General features: G+C 38.2%; 1 pseudogene; it reads left to right on the forward strand.

The window, feature by feature from the left end:
* Positions 1-317: 317 nt before the first annotated feature.
* On the forward strand, positions 318-1,358 carry LOC125853707 (F-box/LRR-repeat protein At3g48880-like; annotated as a pseudogene).
* Positions 1,359-17,860: the final 16,502 nt, after the last annotated feature.

The following is a 17,860-nucleotide window of genomic DNA, read 5'->3' on the forward strand; positions in this document are numbered from 1 at the left end:
CTAGCAAGAACTTAGTTCTCTGTCGTTATCTACAACCCACTTAAGTTCCAAGTATTTTCTTAGTTTCTTCACTTTTGGGCATCACAGTACTCCTCAGACGTATTTGTACTCTCTTTTTCCATATTTCCTTATATTATCGGGCATAACTTTTTATTCTTCAAGGTCTGAGTATATTCATAAGGACACAAATGACAATAAGCAACATTAATTTAATGTTAGGAGTTCAACTATTCTTCTTGGATCTAGAGAATTAATAACCTTTCTTGGCTCTACAGCAACTTAGGAGATTGAAGCTTTTATGATGTCATTCAAAAAAAGAAAAGATTAAAGTTGTTGTGATGGAAGAAGGAAATTCTCCTGTAAGGAGATGGAAGGACCTTAATATTGATATGCTGGTGAAAATAATCCAGTCCTTTGACCTTTTCCCGTTTATCTCTTTCGTTCCTCAAGTTTGTCTTGCATGACAATCGGCCTGTTCTGACCAACGTCTCTGGAAAAGGCTGGACTTGTCAGTAATGTAGTCAAATTTCATCAGAGTTTCAATACCGCCATATATATATGTCTACACTCCATCTCGTGAAAAATTGATCTGCATCCTAAAGATTTTCTTAAACCTTAGTCATGGAAACATACTGACATTAATCTTCCATTACAATTTGTATGTTGACAACAATCAGTTGACTTATACTGCCAAGAGGTATTCCCTAGATAAACTTTAATCTTTCACAGTATAGCAATCATTGTTTCAGAGTTCCGGCATCTGAGGTAATTTGGACAGTTAATTAAATCTCCTCTTTTCCAGGTGTCCATGACTTAAACGCCTTGTTATGCCTGTTTGGGAAAAACTAGAAAAGCAAACGATATGCAGTTCTTTTCATGAATGGTAATATCTTGAATCACAGACAATGCCTAGTTTAAAAGAACCTGCATATGTCATCGAGAAAATTTGAACGAGTTGTAAAAGAATTTATGAGCTCAAGATTATGACTCTGTGTGATATATTGTTTGCATCTACACTGGTCCCATTTCTTCTGAACTTGAAAGTGTTGAGTGTAAGGTGTACAGAGTTATCTAAACCTGCTTTGGTTATTCTCTTGGATGGGTTAAAGAAGTTGAAAGTGCTCAACACATCGCATTGCATAATTACTAAATACCTTCCTCCACCCGCACCGATGAAAATTTTGACCGAGCTTGATCAATCCATTCTCAAAAAGGCATCTAGGTTAGACAAATTCCTAACCTGCATGAGTGACTCGTGCATCATTTGTCAGCGCACTCAAAATGATGAAAGGTTCATGAGGTTGTATAAGTATGCAGACCTTTGGAAAGTGGATGAGGTGAAGTCTCTTGCAATTTGAGAACTTCTAAGATTATTTTTCTTCATTAGTTGAAGGTGCAGTGTATAATGTGTAAACTTGTGTGTATGAAACATAATAAAACATTGTAATGCTTCTTTTGTGTTTTAAGTCTAATTTCTTTGACTGAGTGATTTTCATGTTCTTCATGTTTCTATGCTCTTTTATGCTTTTTGTTTTTCCATTTCCATTGTACACCATGTATCCGTTATCTATTTACGTATGGATGCATTGTCAAAATAAGTTGATTTTAGAAAGTTGACAAAACATATTATTATTCTTTTATATCGTTTTGCGAGTTTTGTAGATAAACTCCTTCGAGGAAGATGACATGTTACGTAAGCATCGCACTTAAAAAGCTCTTTAAAGAGTTTCAAGTGACATTATATGTGAAACTATTATTTTTTACTTTTGAGTAAATTAGGTTAAAATAATCCCCAAATTATTGTCGTTTCGCTAATTTCAAACCCAAATGATAAAATGTTCACCAAACCCTATGAACAATCATGAATTCATTGGGTAAGGTGGACTCATTTTAAGATTTTTTATTTTCTTTCCCTACGCGTTTCACATCAAATTATTTCAATAGTTTAATACACATTCAACTAGGGGGTTTTCAATTTAAAAAGAATTATAGCCCATGAGGCAATAAAAATATTTAAAAATTTAAATATGAAACTATAATATAATAATAATAACTGAGAGTTTTTAAAATATATTCGGTCTATTTACTATGATATTGTAACACCAGAGAAGTCTAAAATCAATGTCAGATCTAGAAAGTTCATAAAGTAAGTCTGCATAAATTTTTGGGATCTATAAGCAGCATCTACGAGTCATAGATTGAACTACGGACCGTAGATAGGTATCGTAAAATCAACTTCAGAAGAAGGATGATTAGCTTGAGTTTAATGACGCGAGTTTACGGAATGTAAATGTCACACCACGAGCCTACACCCTGGATTCGACTGGCCCTCGAGAACCATTTCTGGCCCCAAGCGAACCATTAGCCTGGCTTAATTCTTAGTGAAAGACTTACTCAATATAGAATAAATTGAAACGAAAGCTTTAACTTAGACATTCACTGGCCAAAGTGCCAACTTAAGTCACAGACATCAATAACTGAAATGAACAAGACTAATGAACTATAACTATCTATCTATGAAGCCTCTAATACTATGAGGGATGTCGAGACAACTCCCTTTATCATCCTAACCAACTGAAATGACAAAACACGATAAAATGGATCCTCCGAAAAGCAATGAGGCTCACAAAATGACTCTGGAACTCGACTGGATCAACAAAACACTGGATGCTGATTCTGGTTACCTGCATCTGTATCATAAAAGATGCAGACCAAATATCATCAGTTCATGGAATGTACGAGCATGTGAGGGAAAATCTAAAACAAGACATATGCTTGAATTGGAACTGTAAGAAACACTTACCTCCTCTCAACATTACTCAACTCATTTCAATATAAAGTAGTAAATAAAGATGCAGTATAAAGAAAAGTTTCAAACAGTAGATAACAACTCTATGTATTAGAAACTACAATATAAACTTCGTTTGTATAGATAATGAAACAAAATAAGTCAGTGGGAGTTTCTCTAACCGACAGCAATCACTATGAGCTATTTGATGATGCAACGTCTAGCCCACGCTGCCAGAAGTATCCTATACTTTGGTGGGGTATAGAACCTATTACTAAGTTGATCCGCTAGTCTATGCTAAAAAGCATTAAGGAATCATCTAAAAAGTATGACCCTTTCTACCCATATTGGCTACATGATTTATGGAGACTTTTGAGTTATCTGAACTCGTCCCCATATCAGTGCTCACTACTACTCCCAAAATGTAACTAGCTCATATGTTTAAAAACATAACTCTTTCTCTGGTTTGAGATTATTACTCAAAAATCTTTCTCTTAGAAGAGATGGTACTAAAACTGCTCATGAAAACTCTTTTGGAAATCGGTGTTTCCTCTCATCTTAAATGTAAAAACATTAACTCTTAGGAATACTTAGTTCCTATATATCATTTTAAATAAAATGAACTCGGCTCTACTTTTCCTCAAACTCAATGCTTAAGTCTTAAAACAAGTTTAAAACAATTGTAAAAGACTTTTGAAAATACTTGAAGAACTCTCATGACTTAAATCTTAGCTCTACCTTGAATTTGGATTATGTATTCAAGTGTTAGGATCTTATGTTATGGATGATTCTCGATGTTTAGACGTACCTTAGAGTGAAGAAATAAACTAGAAAACATAGGTACGATTCGAGGGAACTCAAACGGAAAGAAGTGAGAAAGGGTAGAGGACCTGGCGACCCTGGCGTATTGAGTAACGCATGGAGCTAACCCTGAACTACTGAAGGAAGATTGGGGAGCACTGACTAGTGTGGTGCCCCTGGACCCATCCTACGAAACCAAACTTGGGGTGCACTGAGTGGCGCGGCGCCCCACCCCTTTTCCCAGAAATTTTGATGAATTTTCTTACTCGTTTTCTAACCCCAATTCACCTAGAATAGAATGGTTTCTTCCCCAATCATTTAGATTCGAATATCCAACATAAGTATACAATAATCTACTAAAAAACAACCTTAAAACTCATACGATTATCTCATGAACTCATCAAAACCTCAACATTTAAGATTTTGAAAGAAACTTCAATAAAACTCATCAACAACTCAAATCCTTTGCTTTCAAGAACGAAATTACACTGAACTAATCATGATTGGCACGTGGGTGAACGAACCCAATGCTATGTGAACTCACATACCTCTTAGGGATCAAACCCTTGGCGAAATCCACAACAAAATCCTCAAGAACTTGTCAAATGCTTCACTTTTCTCCGCTTCTTGAACATCTCTCAAAACCCTAGCGTATTTTTGGATTTGTAAAACTAAACTAAATNAATCCTTTGCTTTCAAGAACGAAATTACACTGAACTAATCATGATTGGCACGTGGGTGAACGAACCCAATGCTATGTGAACTCACATACCTCTTAGGGATCAAACCCTTGGCAAAATCCACAACAAAATCCTCAAGAACTTGACAAATGCTTCACTTTTCTCTGCTTCTTGAACTTCTCTCAAAACCCTAGCGTATTTTTGGATTTGTAAAACTAAACTAAATATGTTTAGTCCCCTAAATAGTACCAAATTTCATAATAATCTGATTGGATAAGGAAAAGACTAAAATACCCCTCTTAAATCTAGGTAACTTTCCTTAACTGGACATCCTAACTTCAAACAGGCATATCTCCCTCATACAAGCTCTAAAATTAACAAACTCGGTGGCGTTGGAAAGAGGATTCCCCGACCTTCCATTTGATATCTTATGGGCCACCTAAATTATCATGAACTGAAAGTTATGGTCATTTTCCAATTTTACTCTTTCCAAAATAGTTCTTTTTAATTCTAGTTCTTTCAAATACCTAGGTGTTAAAATATCTCCCCCTTGGGAACATTCGTCCTCGTATGATATTACTCTAAGTAGACTAAGGGTGTAACATCTAACATTCTGCTAAAACACCTAACAAGTAATATATAACACAACATGTCAACTTAAAATAAATGCTAAGAACAGGATTTGTACCTTAATTTGGAATTTCTCCGAACTCTAAGAGATGTGGGTATCTCTTCTTCATATCCTCCCCAACCGCCCAAGTAGCCTCCTCAACAACTGATTCCTCCATAAGACCTTGACTGATGCTACTTCCTTGGTTCTCAACTTGCAAACCTGGTGATGTAGAATCTGAACAGGAATCTCCTCGTACTATAAGTTATCTTTTATAATAATATCTTATGTGGGTATGATAAGTGAAGGATCGCCCATACACTTCTTCAACATGGAAATGTGAAATACCAGATAAACCACTTCTAACTCTTGCGGTTTCTCCAACTCATAAGCCACGTTACCGATCCTCTTGGATATCTTGTAAGGACCAATATACTGTGGACTAAGCTTCCCCTTCTCACCAAATCTCATAACACCCTTCATGGGTGAAATCTTCAAGTAAACCCAATCATTTACTTTATACTCTAAGTCTCTTCTCCTAACATCTGTATAGGATTTCTGACGACTCTGCATTGTTTTCAACCTCTCTTGGATAGTCTTAACTTTTTCCATGGCATGGTGAACTAAGTCTGGTCCTATAAACCCAGATTCACTAACCTCAAACCATCATATAGGAGATCTTCATCTTCTCCCACAAAGAGCCTCATAAGGAGCCATCTGGATGCTAGAGTAATAACTATTGTTGTAAGCAAAGTCTATGAGAGGTAAGTGATCATCCCAATTATCTTTAAGATCGATCACACACACCCTCAACATATCCTCTAAAGTTTGAATTGTGCGCTTTGCTTGACCATCTATCTTAGGATGAAAAGTAATACTAAGGTTCACCTTCGAACCCAAACCTTTCTGGAAAGACTTCCAAAATTATGCAGTGAATTGTGCACCTCTATCTGAAATGATGGACACTGGAACTCCATAAAGTCTGACTACCTATTGAATATATAACTTAGCATAGTCTTCTACTGAATGGGTAGTCTTTACCGGTACAAAATGTAATGATTTAGTCATTCGATCTAGAATCACCCAAATCGAATCATATTGTCTACGAGACCATGGTAAACCTGTAATGAAATCCATATTGATCATCTCCCACTTCCATTCCAAAAGATCTATATTTTGTGCCATACCACCGGGCCTCTATTGCTCTGATTTGACTTATTGGCAATTTGGGCACTTAGCAACTAACTCTGCAATACTCTTTTTCATACTTTTCAACCAATAGACTTCTCTCAAGTCGCGATACATCTTTGTGGAACCCATATGGATAGAATATCTGGAGCTATGAGCTTCCTCCATGATTTTCTCTTGGAGCATCCACCCTTGGCACACACAATCTATCTTGGTACCTTAATACACCATCTCCCCCTTGTTCAAAAGCCATCACTTTTTGCTTATGAACTTTGCCTTCAATTGAGGCAAAATAGAATCTTGCTCTTATTTCTCTTTCACCTCCGACAATAATGATGATTCAGCCCCATTCATCACAATTAATCCTCCTTCGCTGGAATCCATTAGTCGATGCATATATTTAGCTAACTCTTTCTTTTCTTCCTCAACATGGGAAGTACTACCCATAGACAACCTGCTCAAAGCATCAGCAAGGACATTAGCTTTACCTGGGTGATAGAGAATACTCATGTCATAATCCTTGATTAACTCTAACCACCTCATCTGTCAGAGATTAAGCTCTTTCTGACTAAAGACTCTTGTGATCGGTGAAAACATCTACATCAACACCATAAAGATAGTGACGCCATAATTTGAAAATGAATACTAGAGCAGCCAACTCTAGATCATGGGTTGGGTAATTCTTTTCATGAATCTTAATTTGACTGGGGCATAAGCTATAACTTTTCCATTCTGCATTAACACACAACCCATTCCAACTCTGGACGCATCGCAATATACCACAAAACCTTGCATACCCTCTGGTAAGGTCAACACTGGGGACGTAGTCAATTTAGTTTTCAATTCTTGAAAGCTTTTCTCACAAGCTTCAGACCATTGAAACTTAACTATTTTCTGAGTCAACTTGGTCAATAGGGATGAATAGATAAAAACCCCTCGACAAACCTTCTATAATAACCAACCAATCCCAAGAAACACCTAATATCAGTTAGAGACGTGGGTCTAGGCAATTTCTATATTGCCTTTATGTTTTGAGTGTCAACTCAAATTCCATCATCGGAAACAATATGGCCTAAAAATGCCATAGACTCAAGCCAAAATTCACACTTAGAGAATTTAGTATATAAATCCTTATCCTTTAGAGTTTGGAGAACTATTCTGAGATGACTAGCATGATCTTCATTATTCCTCGAATAGATTAGAATGTCATCAATGAAAACGTTAACAAACATATCAAAATAAGGCTTCAATACTCTGCTCATAAGATCCATGAATGCTGCAAGAGCATTAGTCAAACCAAATACCATAGCGGGATCATGAATTCTGTCATAGGGATGTCACTTTCTCTTAGTCTGAACTGATGATAGCCAGATCTGAGGTCTATCTTAGAAAAGCAAGTGGCACCCTGAAGTTCATCGAAGTGATCATCAATTCTCAAAAAAGGGTACTTATTCTTAATATTAACCTTGTTCAACTGATGGTAGTCTATACATATTCTAAGAGAACCATATTTCTTTCTCACAAATAAGACTGGAGCGCCCCCAAGGTGAGACAATTGGTCGAATGAAACCTTTCTCAAGAAGATCTTTCAATTGCTCTTTAAACTCTGTTGGAGCCATTCAATATGGCGTAATAGAGATAGAATGGGTATTGGGAAGAATATCTAAACTAAAGTTTATTTCTCTCTCAGGAGGGACTCCGGGAAGATCAACTGGAATGACTTCTAGAAACGCACTATGATCTGGAACTGACTAAATAGGTGGTGTCTCAACACTAGAGTCATTAAATCAGACTAAGTGATAGATGTACCACTTGGAAACTAACTTTCTGGCCTTAGGGTATGAAATAAAACAACCCTTAGGCATTGTTGAAATACTCATCCACTCAATAACTGACTCATTAGGAAACTGGAACTTAACTACTCGAGTTCTACCATCAAATAAGGCATAACATGCATGAAGCGAGTCCATACCTAGAATGACATCAAAATCTACCATATCTAACACAACTAAGTCATGCATGGTGTCCTTATGATTGACAGAAATGGAACAACCACGATAAACTTTCTCAACTAGAATAGACTCACCAACATGTGTAGAAACACTAAAGGTCTCAAGAAATTGCTCGATAAATATATTAAAATGCATAGAAACATAAGGAGTCACAAAAGATAAACTTGCTCCTGGATCTAACAAGGCATATACATTAAAAGTAAAAACTTTGATCATACCAATGACAACATCTGGCGAATTCTCTTGCTTTTGGCGACTGGTGATAGCATATAGACAATTTGCCCCTCCGCCTGTCCCTGAAGTAGCTCCTCTAGGTGCAACTCTGTCTGGTGGAGCAACTGAAGAAGAATGGGCTCTATTGGTCCTATTTCCACCACCCTGCCTGTTCTTAGGGCACTCTTTCATGAAGTGACCCTCTTGACCACACTTGAAGCAACCAGTGGAGCCATAATGACACATTTTTTAGTGGATTCTACCACACTTAGCACATGCATAACTCCCATTTCCTCCTTCTGCCACACTACCTTGAGACTGTGAAGGTTTAGCTATGAAGTTTTGTGAATTCTGATTATTGAACTCACCTTTATTTCTTAATGCAGGTGGACTAGCGGAATATGGAGTAGGTCCCATTGTTTATGTTGGAAAGATGACCAGTTTGCATAACTCTTCTGCTGTCCGGACTCAATTCCTATAGTCTTAGCTTTGTTATTTCGGAACTCTTCTTTATCTCTCAGCTTATCTTCCTCAACCTATTGTTGGATTATCAGCCTTGCTATGTCCATATCCCCTATAACCATAGCTACCTTGCCCTCCTTACTTGTCAGACAAGACAACCTAGCAATAAACAGACTCATCCTGCTCCTCATGTCAGCAACCATCTCTGAGGCATAATGGGACAGTTGGGTGAACTTAAGGCTATACTCATGTACACTAATAGATTCCTCCTTAAGACTAAGGAATTATCTTACCTTTGCCTCACTTAGCTCACGGGGAAATAAATGCCCCATGAAGGCACTCTCGGACACATCCCAGCTAACGATTGGTGAACCCTCAGTTCTACCCTTCTTATATTAGTCAAACCAGATTCTAGCAACAACCTTCAGTTGGTATGCAGCTAGTTCCAATCACTCAGCATCAGCAACATGCATAACGTCAAACACTTTCTGCAATTCCACTACAAAGTTTTCTGGATCCTCAGTGACACTTGAACAAGTGAAGCTTGAAGGATTCATTCTTAAGAACTCACTGATCCTAGAAGTATCAGCCCTTTCCTGTAGTTTATATCTTTGTTGCCCAGCTTGGTTGGTCACAACTTGGCTCAACATCTGGATAGCTTCACGGAACTTAACTTTAGCGACCTCTCCTTGGGGTTGCACTTTTGGTGCATTAGGTAACCCTTGATCCTCAACATTCCTCCTAGCAAGACTACCTCAGAAAGCTCTTTATGGATGCATAATCTAAAAGATACGCGTAAGCACGAATTAGAAGAAAACTTTTATAGAGATGAACTCTATCGCACGAAATGAGTATGAAATATGTGAGATAGTTCCTAAATTTTACAGCCTCCTAATTATAGATGTGGCATGCTTCACACTGATAACTAGGACTCTACAAACATGGCTTCATAAACACCCTAGGACTCTTGAACTTTGAGATCTTATAACGAGTTTGTCACACCCCGAGCGTACACCTTGGATTCGACTGGCAGTCGAGAACCATTAATTTCCCCAAGCGAACCCTTGGCCTGGCTTAACTCTTAGCGGAAGACTTACTCAACATAGAATAAACCCAAATGAAGGCTTTAACTCAATTAACTACTCAGAATATTTAATGAAAACATTCACTAGCCAAAGTGGTAACTCAAGTCTAAGACATTAATAACTGAAATGAATAAGACAAATGAACTATAACTATATATCTATGAATGTAACGACCTGTTCCCAACATTTTGGAAAAGTTAATGGGGAAGGAATTTAGGCCAGAAAACTTATGGGTAATAACTTGGAAATCTCTAGCCTATGCCAGACTAGGATGAAATCTAAGTCAGGTAAGGTCTAGGGAAATCAGAAAATTGATGGGGGATGTATTTATGAATTTTATCACATGATTGGATAGTCAAGACGGTAAGGAGTATGTACGGCTTTACGAAATCGAATTAAGGAGAGTAGAACTCCCGAAACTGATCTTAGCGTGAAAAGGATGTTTTAGATCATCAAAGGTTGAAGGTGTGTTGCGAAATGGGAGCTTGGAACTCAAATTTTGATTTTTTGTCTCCATGCAAGCCATCGGGGCGAGATTAATCCCACCATAGGGGGGCCGCTGTGGCGGGACAATCATGAATTAAATTGGGGGAAAGCCCCAAAATTGTTATTTTCTGCAAAACTTTGTTCTAGAGAGATAAGGGACGACCCAGGGTATTTTAGTGTCAGATTTCCATGAATTCTAACACTAAAGGTAAGACAATTACTCCCCTAATTCGTATTTCAATTCTTAGAACTTAGAATCTAGGGTAATTATCGTTGGGGAAGGGTTTTGGCCTGAAGTTAATGGTGGGAAAAGCCCTAATAGAACATTAGGATCTTGGGTTTGTCCTTGGGTTGATATTGTTGTTATAATCCAGGTAAATTAGGCCTTGTTTATTGATACTTGCATTACTTAACTATTTTAGACCAAGAACAAGCTGAAAGACTTCAGAAAGGGAAGGCTAAGTGTCTTAGGAGTTTTCAGGCTTGGTTTCAAAGTAGGTGACGGTTCAATTTCCTGTTGTGTGATATATGTCGGTTGATTGCTTCATTGAATGAATGCATGTATGACAATAGGGAAATGTGAATCGAAATGAATATGTGCGAACAATTGTGTACCATGAACCTATTACTTGCTTGTCTGCCTGTGTGTACTAGTTCATTATGGGTGTGATTATGACTGTGGTTGTATTGACTGTACCGGGTGTCACGTTTCGACACATACATTGGATCGAGTATCACTTTTCGACACATATATTAGAGCGAGTGTCACATTCCAACACATGTATACTGTATCAGGTGTCACGTTCTGACATAATACGCTCAAATTACACCTCCCTAAAGAAGCATAACTGATCGTTATCAAGTAAAGAAACCAACTTGTAGGTTGGGGTCAATCCCACGAGGTTAGACTTAACTTTAACCAATGATTATATTTGTTTAGTCAATGTATTTCCGAAAACAAATAACTAAGGGGGGGATTTGTGAAACAAATTCAGGAAATTATGTAAGTAATCAATGAGCAAGATTCAAACTTTAGTTGTTATCAAGATGAAAAAGTAACTAGGGTGTACGTGTTCCCCATAAGCTCATAACGCGGTAATCCTAGTAATAACAATCCTTTCCTAGTGTATTACATGCAAAATGTTAAGTTAGGTATCTCTAAATCCTTGGTCCGGCATCTAGAGAATTTCACCCCGCACCTTGGTCCAGCTACGTGTGTATAATTTACTAACCCTTACCTTTACCTCATATTAGACATCACATCAATGTATGGCTTAGTTTTCACCCTCGCACCAATGACATTAGACTATTCGATAGTATCACTCTAAATCTATGTTGATAATTCTTTTCTTATTAACTACCTCCTTGGTCCGGCAAGTAGCAACAAGGCGAGTTCTAACGCGTGCACTCGTTAAAAAGACTTCTAAATGAAAGAATTATCAATGCATGCAACAACACTATTCAAGAATTGCTTAGTTACTATTCATACTTTGTTAATTGCTCTTGGTTCCTATAACCCTAGTTATGGATTTAGTTACCCATATTAGTAAGAACACAATCAATATTTTTAGAAGAAGAAATCATGAACATACATAATGAGAATGATAAACCCAGAAATTCAACTTGAATTTCCAAACCAAAATCATCAAAACAAACGTAGGAAATTAAGAATTGCTAAAGTTGCAAGTTAATCTCCAAAGCCAAAACTAGAACTAAAATAATAAAGTCTAACCCCCAAAAATGAGGTTTACATGCCCTATTTATAGAAAAAAATGTCCTAAATAAAAAGGAAACAAAATATGGAAATAATGTTCCAGCACGCGTCTTTGACCTACGACACTAACCTATCGACCGTGGATTGATCTATGGTCCGTAGGTCCTTTCCGTGACTCAGGACTTAGCCATATTTTCAACTACAACAATTGACACCTCCCAGCTTCAATCGACGGATCCATAGTACGGTCCGTAGATCATCCTCCGTAGCTCCATACTTAGAATCTTCCAAAATCAGGTATTGGAACCCCTCTTAGTCGCATTTGACGGATCAACAGTACTGTCTGTAGATAAATCCAGTCCATTGTTTGAAACCGTGGTTCCACACTTGGTCAAGAATTCCCTGATTTTCCTCCATGCCTTGCTAGTCCATCTACGATCATCATCTACGGAACGTGAATGGACCTATAGTCTATCAATCACATCCGTAAATGGGCTTTTCTGCACATTTTTCAGCTGTGTCTCTCAGTTTTTGCGTCTGAACATATTTCCTGCAAACATAATAAAAATACATAAAAAAACCAATACAAAATGGCCCTAGACACACACAACTCTTAAGTGAAATGTATTAAAAATACCGTAAACTCACGGTTTATCACCACACACTAACAGTTTGGGTGTGGGTTCCATGAGAGGTCCACTTGTGATTATTACATNAAAAAAACCAATACAAAATGGCCCTAGACACACACAACTCTTAAGTGAAATGTATTAAAAATACAGTAAACTCACGGTTTATCACCACACACTAATAGTTTGGGTGTGGGTTCCATGAGAGGTCCACTTGTGATTATTACATTCATATATGTCTGTAATTGATATTGGAAAATTGTAAGTTTCTCTTAAATTGATAACTGAATTTTGCATTATGTATATGTGTGTTTACTATGTTGTAGTTACTTGCTTATGTTCCACTTACTGGAGTAGCCGTGTGATCCTACCAATACACTGTTGTTTGTGTACTGATACTGCACTTGCTCGTTCTTTGTTGAGTATAGGGCATCTTCAGGCAACTACTGATAGACCTCAACTAGGGGATCAGTGACCGAGACCGGATTCGAGAGTGAGCCAATTCTTTCAGGCTACCATGGATCCTCCATTTGTTTAGTCCATTCGTTTTGGATTCAAACGACATAGTTAGGCTTATTCGTATGTTTAGTTTTGGGTTGTACCTCATTTTTCTTAGACTTGTTGATTAGTAGAGTTTTGGTACAATGACTTTCAGGTTTGAGGGGATGAATTTCCGTAATAGTTATGTTTAGTTGTTTATTTAAACTTTCGGAGTTTATGGTAACTCCACATGAATTCATCATTTAAACCTACGGAAAATGACTGGTTGTAGTAGTGGTTCTCCCAACGGAGGGAGAGTGTGGGTGTCAATCACGGCGGTCTGGGTCGTGACAAAGTTGGTATCAGATCCCTAGGTTAATTTATTTCATTGTACCAAAATGAGTCTAGTAGAGTCTTGCGGAACGGTACGAAGATGTCTGTACTTTTCTTAGATAGGCCATAGGACTTTAGGAAATCCTTTTGTTTAGTATCCTTTTGTGTTATCACTTGATTCCAATTGGTATCTAGTGATCCAAATAGGTATCTAATATCCTTCCTTCTTTTGGTCGTAGATGGTTAATATGCGATACAATGCAACAGGCTCGTAGCTCCCATCAACGAGCCAACAAATGAGTCCGCAGCAAAAGGTCACAGCTGAGGCAGGGGTAGAGGAAGAGAAAGGGTAGCACCTACCAAGTTAGAATGTTCCCATATAAAAGGCCTTTCCTACAACCCAATATCAGGTGGGAAAAAATGTAAAAATCTGCGGAGGCTACAAGTATTCCTCCCTTAGACCAGTGTTAGCTCAACAGATCATGACTTTTCAGAAAGAGTCAGTGATATACCGTGAGTTTACGGTATTTTTAATACATTTTACTTAAGAGTTGTGTGTGTTTAAGGCCATTTTGTATTGGTTTTAATGCATTTTTATCATGTTTGCAGGAAATATGTTAAGACGTGGAACCTGAGAGACACAACTGAAGGATGTGCAGAAAAGGGCATCTACGGAGGTGATCTAGGGACCATAGGTCCACTCACGCTCGGTAGATGGTTGACGTAGATGGGCAGGCAAGGCTTGAATCAGATCTAGAATTCTTAACTAAGTGTGGAACCACGGTAGCAAACGATGGACCGTAGATTGATCTAAGGGTCGTACTGCAGTTCCGTCAAATCCATTAGAGAGGGGGTTCCAGTACCTGATTTTGAAGATTTTAAGTATGGAGCTATGGAGGAGAATCCACAGACCATAGATCAATCCAAGGTCCGTACTAGTGATCCGTCGATTGAGTCAATTTAGTGGAGATTTTGAAGATTGGAAAATTTCCTAAGTTCTGAGCCACGGAGGGGACTTACGGACCATGGATCAATCCATGGTCCGTAGGTCAGTGTCATAGATTGAAACCGCGTCCTAAAAATTATTTCCTTAGTTCATTTCCTTTTTAGTTAGGACTTGTTTTTCTATATATATGGCATGTAAACCTAGTTTGTGGGGGTTAGACTTTACTACTTTAGTTCTATTTTTTGGCTTGGGATACTAACTTGTAATTTTAGCAATTCTTGATTTCCTAAGTTCGTTTTGAAGATTTTGACTTGGAAATTCAAGTTAAGATTCTGGGTTTCTTCTTGTCATTATGTAAGCTCATAATTTCTTCATCTAAAAATATGAATTGTGTTCTTGCTACTATGGTTTACTAAATCCACAACTAGGGTTGTGGGAACCATGAGCGATTAACAATGTATGAATAGTAATTAAATAATTCTTAAATAGTGTTATTGCATGCATTGATAATTCTTTCGTTTAGAAGTCTTTTTAACTAGTGCACGCGTTAGAACTCGCCTTGTTGCTACTTGCCGGACCAAGGAGGTAGTTAATAAGAAAAGAATTATCAACAACTGTGATACTATCTAATAGTCTAATGTCAATTGGTGAAAGGGTGAAAACTAAGCCATACATCGATGTGATGTCTAATATGAGGTGAAGGTACGGGTTGGTAAATTATACACACGTAGCCGGACCAAGGTGCGGGGTGAAATTCTCTAGTTGCCGAACCAATGAATTAGAGATACCTAACTTATCACTTTGCATGTAATACACTAAGAAAGGTTTACTATTACTAGGATTACCGTGTTATGAGCATATGGGGAATCTTCCTTACTAATTGTTCACATAACTTTCAGAATTTGTTTCACAAATCCCCCCTTCTAATTATTTGTTTCAGAAGTACGTTGACTAGACAAATATAATCATAAGCTGATAAGTCTAGACCATATTCCTCCTGGGATCGACCCAACCTCCAAGTTGGGTTCTTTACTTGATAACGATCGTTTACGCTTCTTTAGGGAGGTGTAATTTAAGCGTATCAAATTTCGGCGCCGCTGCCGGGGAATAAGACTTTTAGATTAAGTTTAACTACATTATTGAATTTTAGTCAATTATTTCCTAAGTTTACTTTTTCTTTTGTTTTTGTCTCTCTCAGGTTCCTACTCTAGTGTATGACAAGTACACGGAGTCAAGGAGAACCACTTACTCCCTACGATCCAGAACTGAACAGAACTTTGCGGAGAATGAATAATCAAGGAGTTCCAGTTAATCCTATCGGAACAGAGTTAGGTGATGGTGTTGGGTTGCAACCTCCAAGTGTTGGTGATGAGAATAATCAGATTCAAGCTGAGAATCTACTAAGAGATGCAATGAGGGTACAGGATCCACCAGGGCCAAGACTGCGTGATAACTATAGGGTCAACTTTAATGCTGCTTAATCAAATGGACCTCTTGTCCTACCTTTTTTACCTCAGGCGCATATATTTGTGCTGACTAGTAGTTTGATGCAGATACTTACAGCAAGGGGTTTGTTTGCGGGTTTGGCATCAGAGGATCCACATGCTCACGTAGCCAAGCTAAGGAGTGTTTGCAAAAGTTGTGTGGGTCGACCGGACTTAGACATGCATGTCATTGGATTGTGAGTATTCCCTTTATCATTGACCGACGATGTTGCTGTGTGGTTTACTGAGCTTTCTTATAACTCAATCTATACATGGGACCAATTGACTGAGGTGTTCCTAGCAAGATTCTTTCCATCGTCAAAGAAGTTGAACCACAAAGATAAAATCAACAATTTCGTAGCACTACCTGGATAGTCTTTGAGTAGTTCTTGGGACAGGTTCACTGCTTTCATAAGAGGTGTTCTGAATCACTATATTGATGATGAATTGCTAAAGGAGTATTTCTACCGAGGTCAAGATGACAACAGTAAGGCAGTGCTTGATACTATCGCTGGAGGTTTATATGGTGAGTGCACTTTTGAGCAGATTGCGGAGAAACTAGAGAAGATCTCTCGGAACAATAAAGCTTGGAGCACTAAAAGTCGGATACTGGGAGGAACATGTTTATCGTTCAAGCTACAAATAACCAGTCGGTAGATGAAATTCATGAGGAGATGGCTCAGATGAGGACCGAACTGGGTTGGTGTTGAAGCATGTGAGCAGAGATGTAGAGAAGGTAAATGATGTGAATTATTTGACTAGAGATCCACCACCGGTTGAGGAGTGTAACTATGAAGAAGATACTTATGCGGTGAATGATCAGATGGGGGTTTTCGACCAAACGCCTAAGGTTCCAATACAAATAATTGGAGCCAAGGTCAAGGAAACCAAGGTCAAAACTATGGCAACTACAATCGAGAGGGTCAATATGTCTGGGATGGGAACTACAATCGCAATAACAACTACAACCGAAACAATTATGGCAACAGAAATGATCGGGTTGGAACTTATGTTACTCCTCAAAATTGGGAATCTGGTACTAGGGAAGCTGGAGGTAACATGTCACATATTAAGGATATGATGCAAAAGATGATGAGGAGGTTTGATGCAGCTAATGAGAATGTGAAGGAAATGCGTAATGACTTGTCTGGTATTAGTCCAAAAGTTTATGCACATGCAGTGTCAATCAAGCATCTTAAGCAGCAGATGACTTAGTTATCTACTACAGTAAACCCACGTCAACCTGGCACTCTTCCTAGCAACACCATCCAGAATCCAAAAAATGATAGGCATTGTATGGAAGTCACTACTCGAGGGGGTAAGCAAACCATTTATCCACCTATCTCGTCTGGGGTGAAAATTGAGACTAGTAAAGATGATGATGTGGTCGAGGTAAGTGGAGCGTCCGAGAATGCGACAGAGAAAGAAGCGAAGGTAACTTAGAAAGTTGTCCCCATACCTAGACCTCCACCTCCCTTCCCATAAAGGTTAGTGAAGAAGACTGAAGAAGGCAAATACCGCAGGTTTATTAGCATGTTGAAACAGCTTTCAATCAATGTTTTGTTGATACAAGCTTTAGAACAAATGCCTGGGTATGCAAAATTTATGAAGGATATGGTGACAAAGAAGAAAGCAGTGAGCTTCGAAGATGATGATAGATTGCAACATTGTAGTGCTATTGCTACAAGGTCCCTTGTGTAAAAAAAAAGGATTATGGTGCCTTCACTATTCCATGTACCAATGGGTTGTTGCATTTTGCTAAGGCGATGTGTGATCTTGGTGCTAGCATTAATCTGATGCCATTGTCTATTTGCAAGAAGTTGGGTCTGGGTGATCCAAAATCGACTGCGATGCAGTTGCTCATGGCAGATAGAATTGTGAAGAGGCCCATTGGTGTGCTCCATGATGTACTAGTAAAAGTGGAGTCGTTCATCTTTCCGGCGAATTTT

Source organism: Solanum stenotomum, chromosome 1 (genome assembly GCF_019186545.1).
Source record: "Solanum stenotomum isolate F172 chromosome 1, ASM1918654v1, whole genome shotgun sequence".
Lineage (NCBI taxonomy): Eukaryota > Viridiplantae > Streptophyta > Magnoliopsida > Solanales > Solanaceae > Solanum > Solanum stenotomum.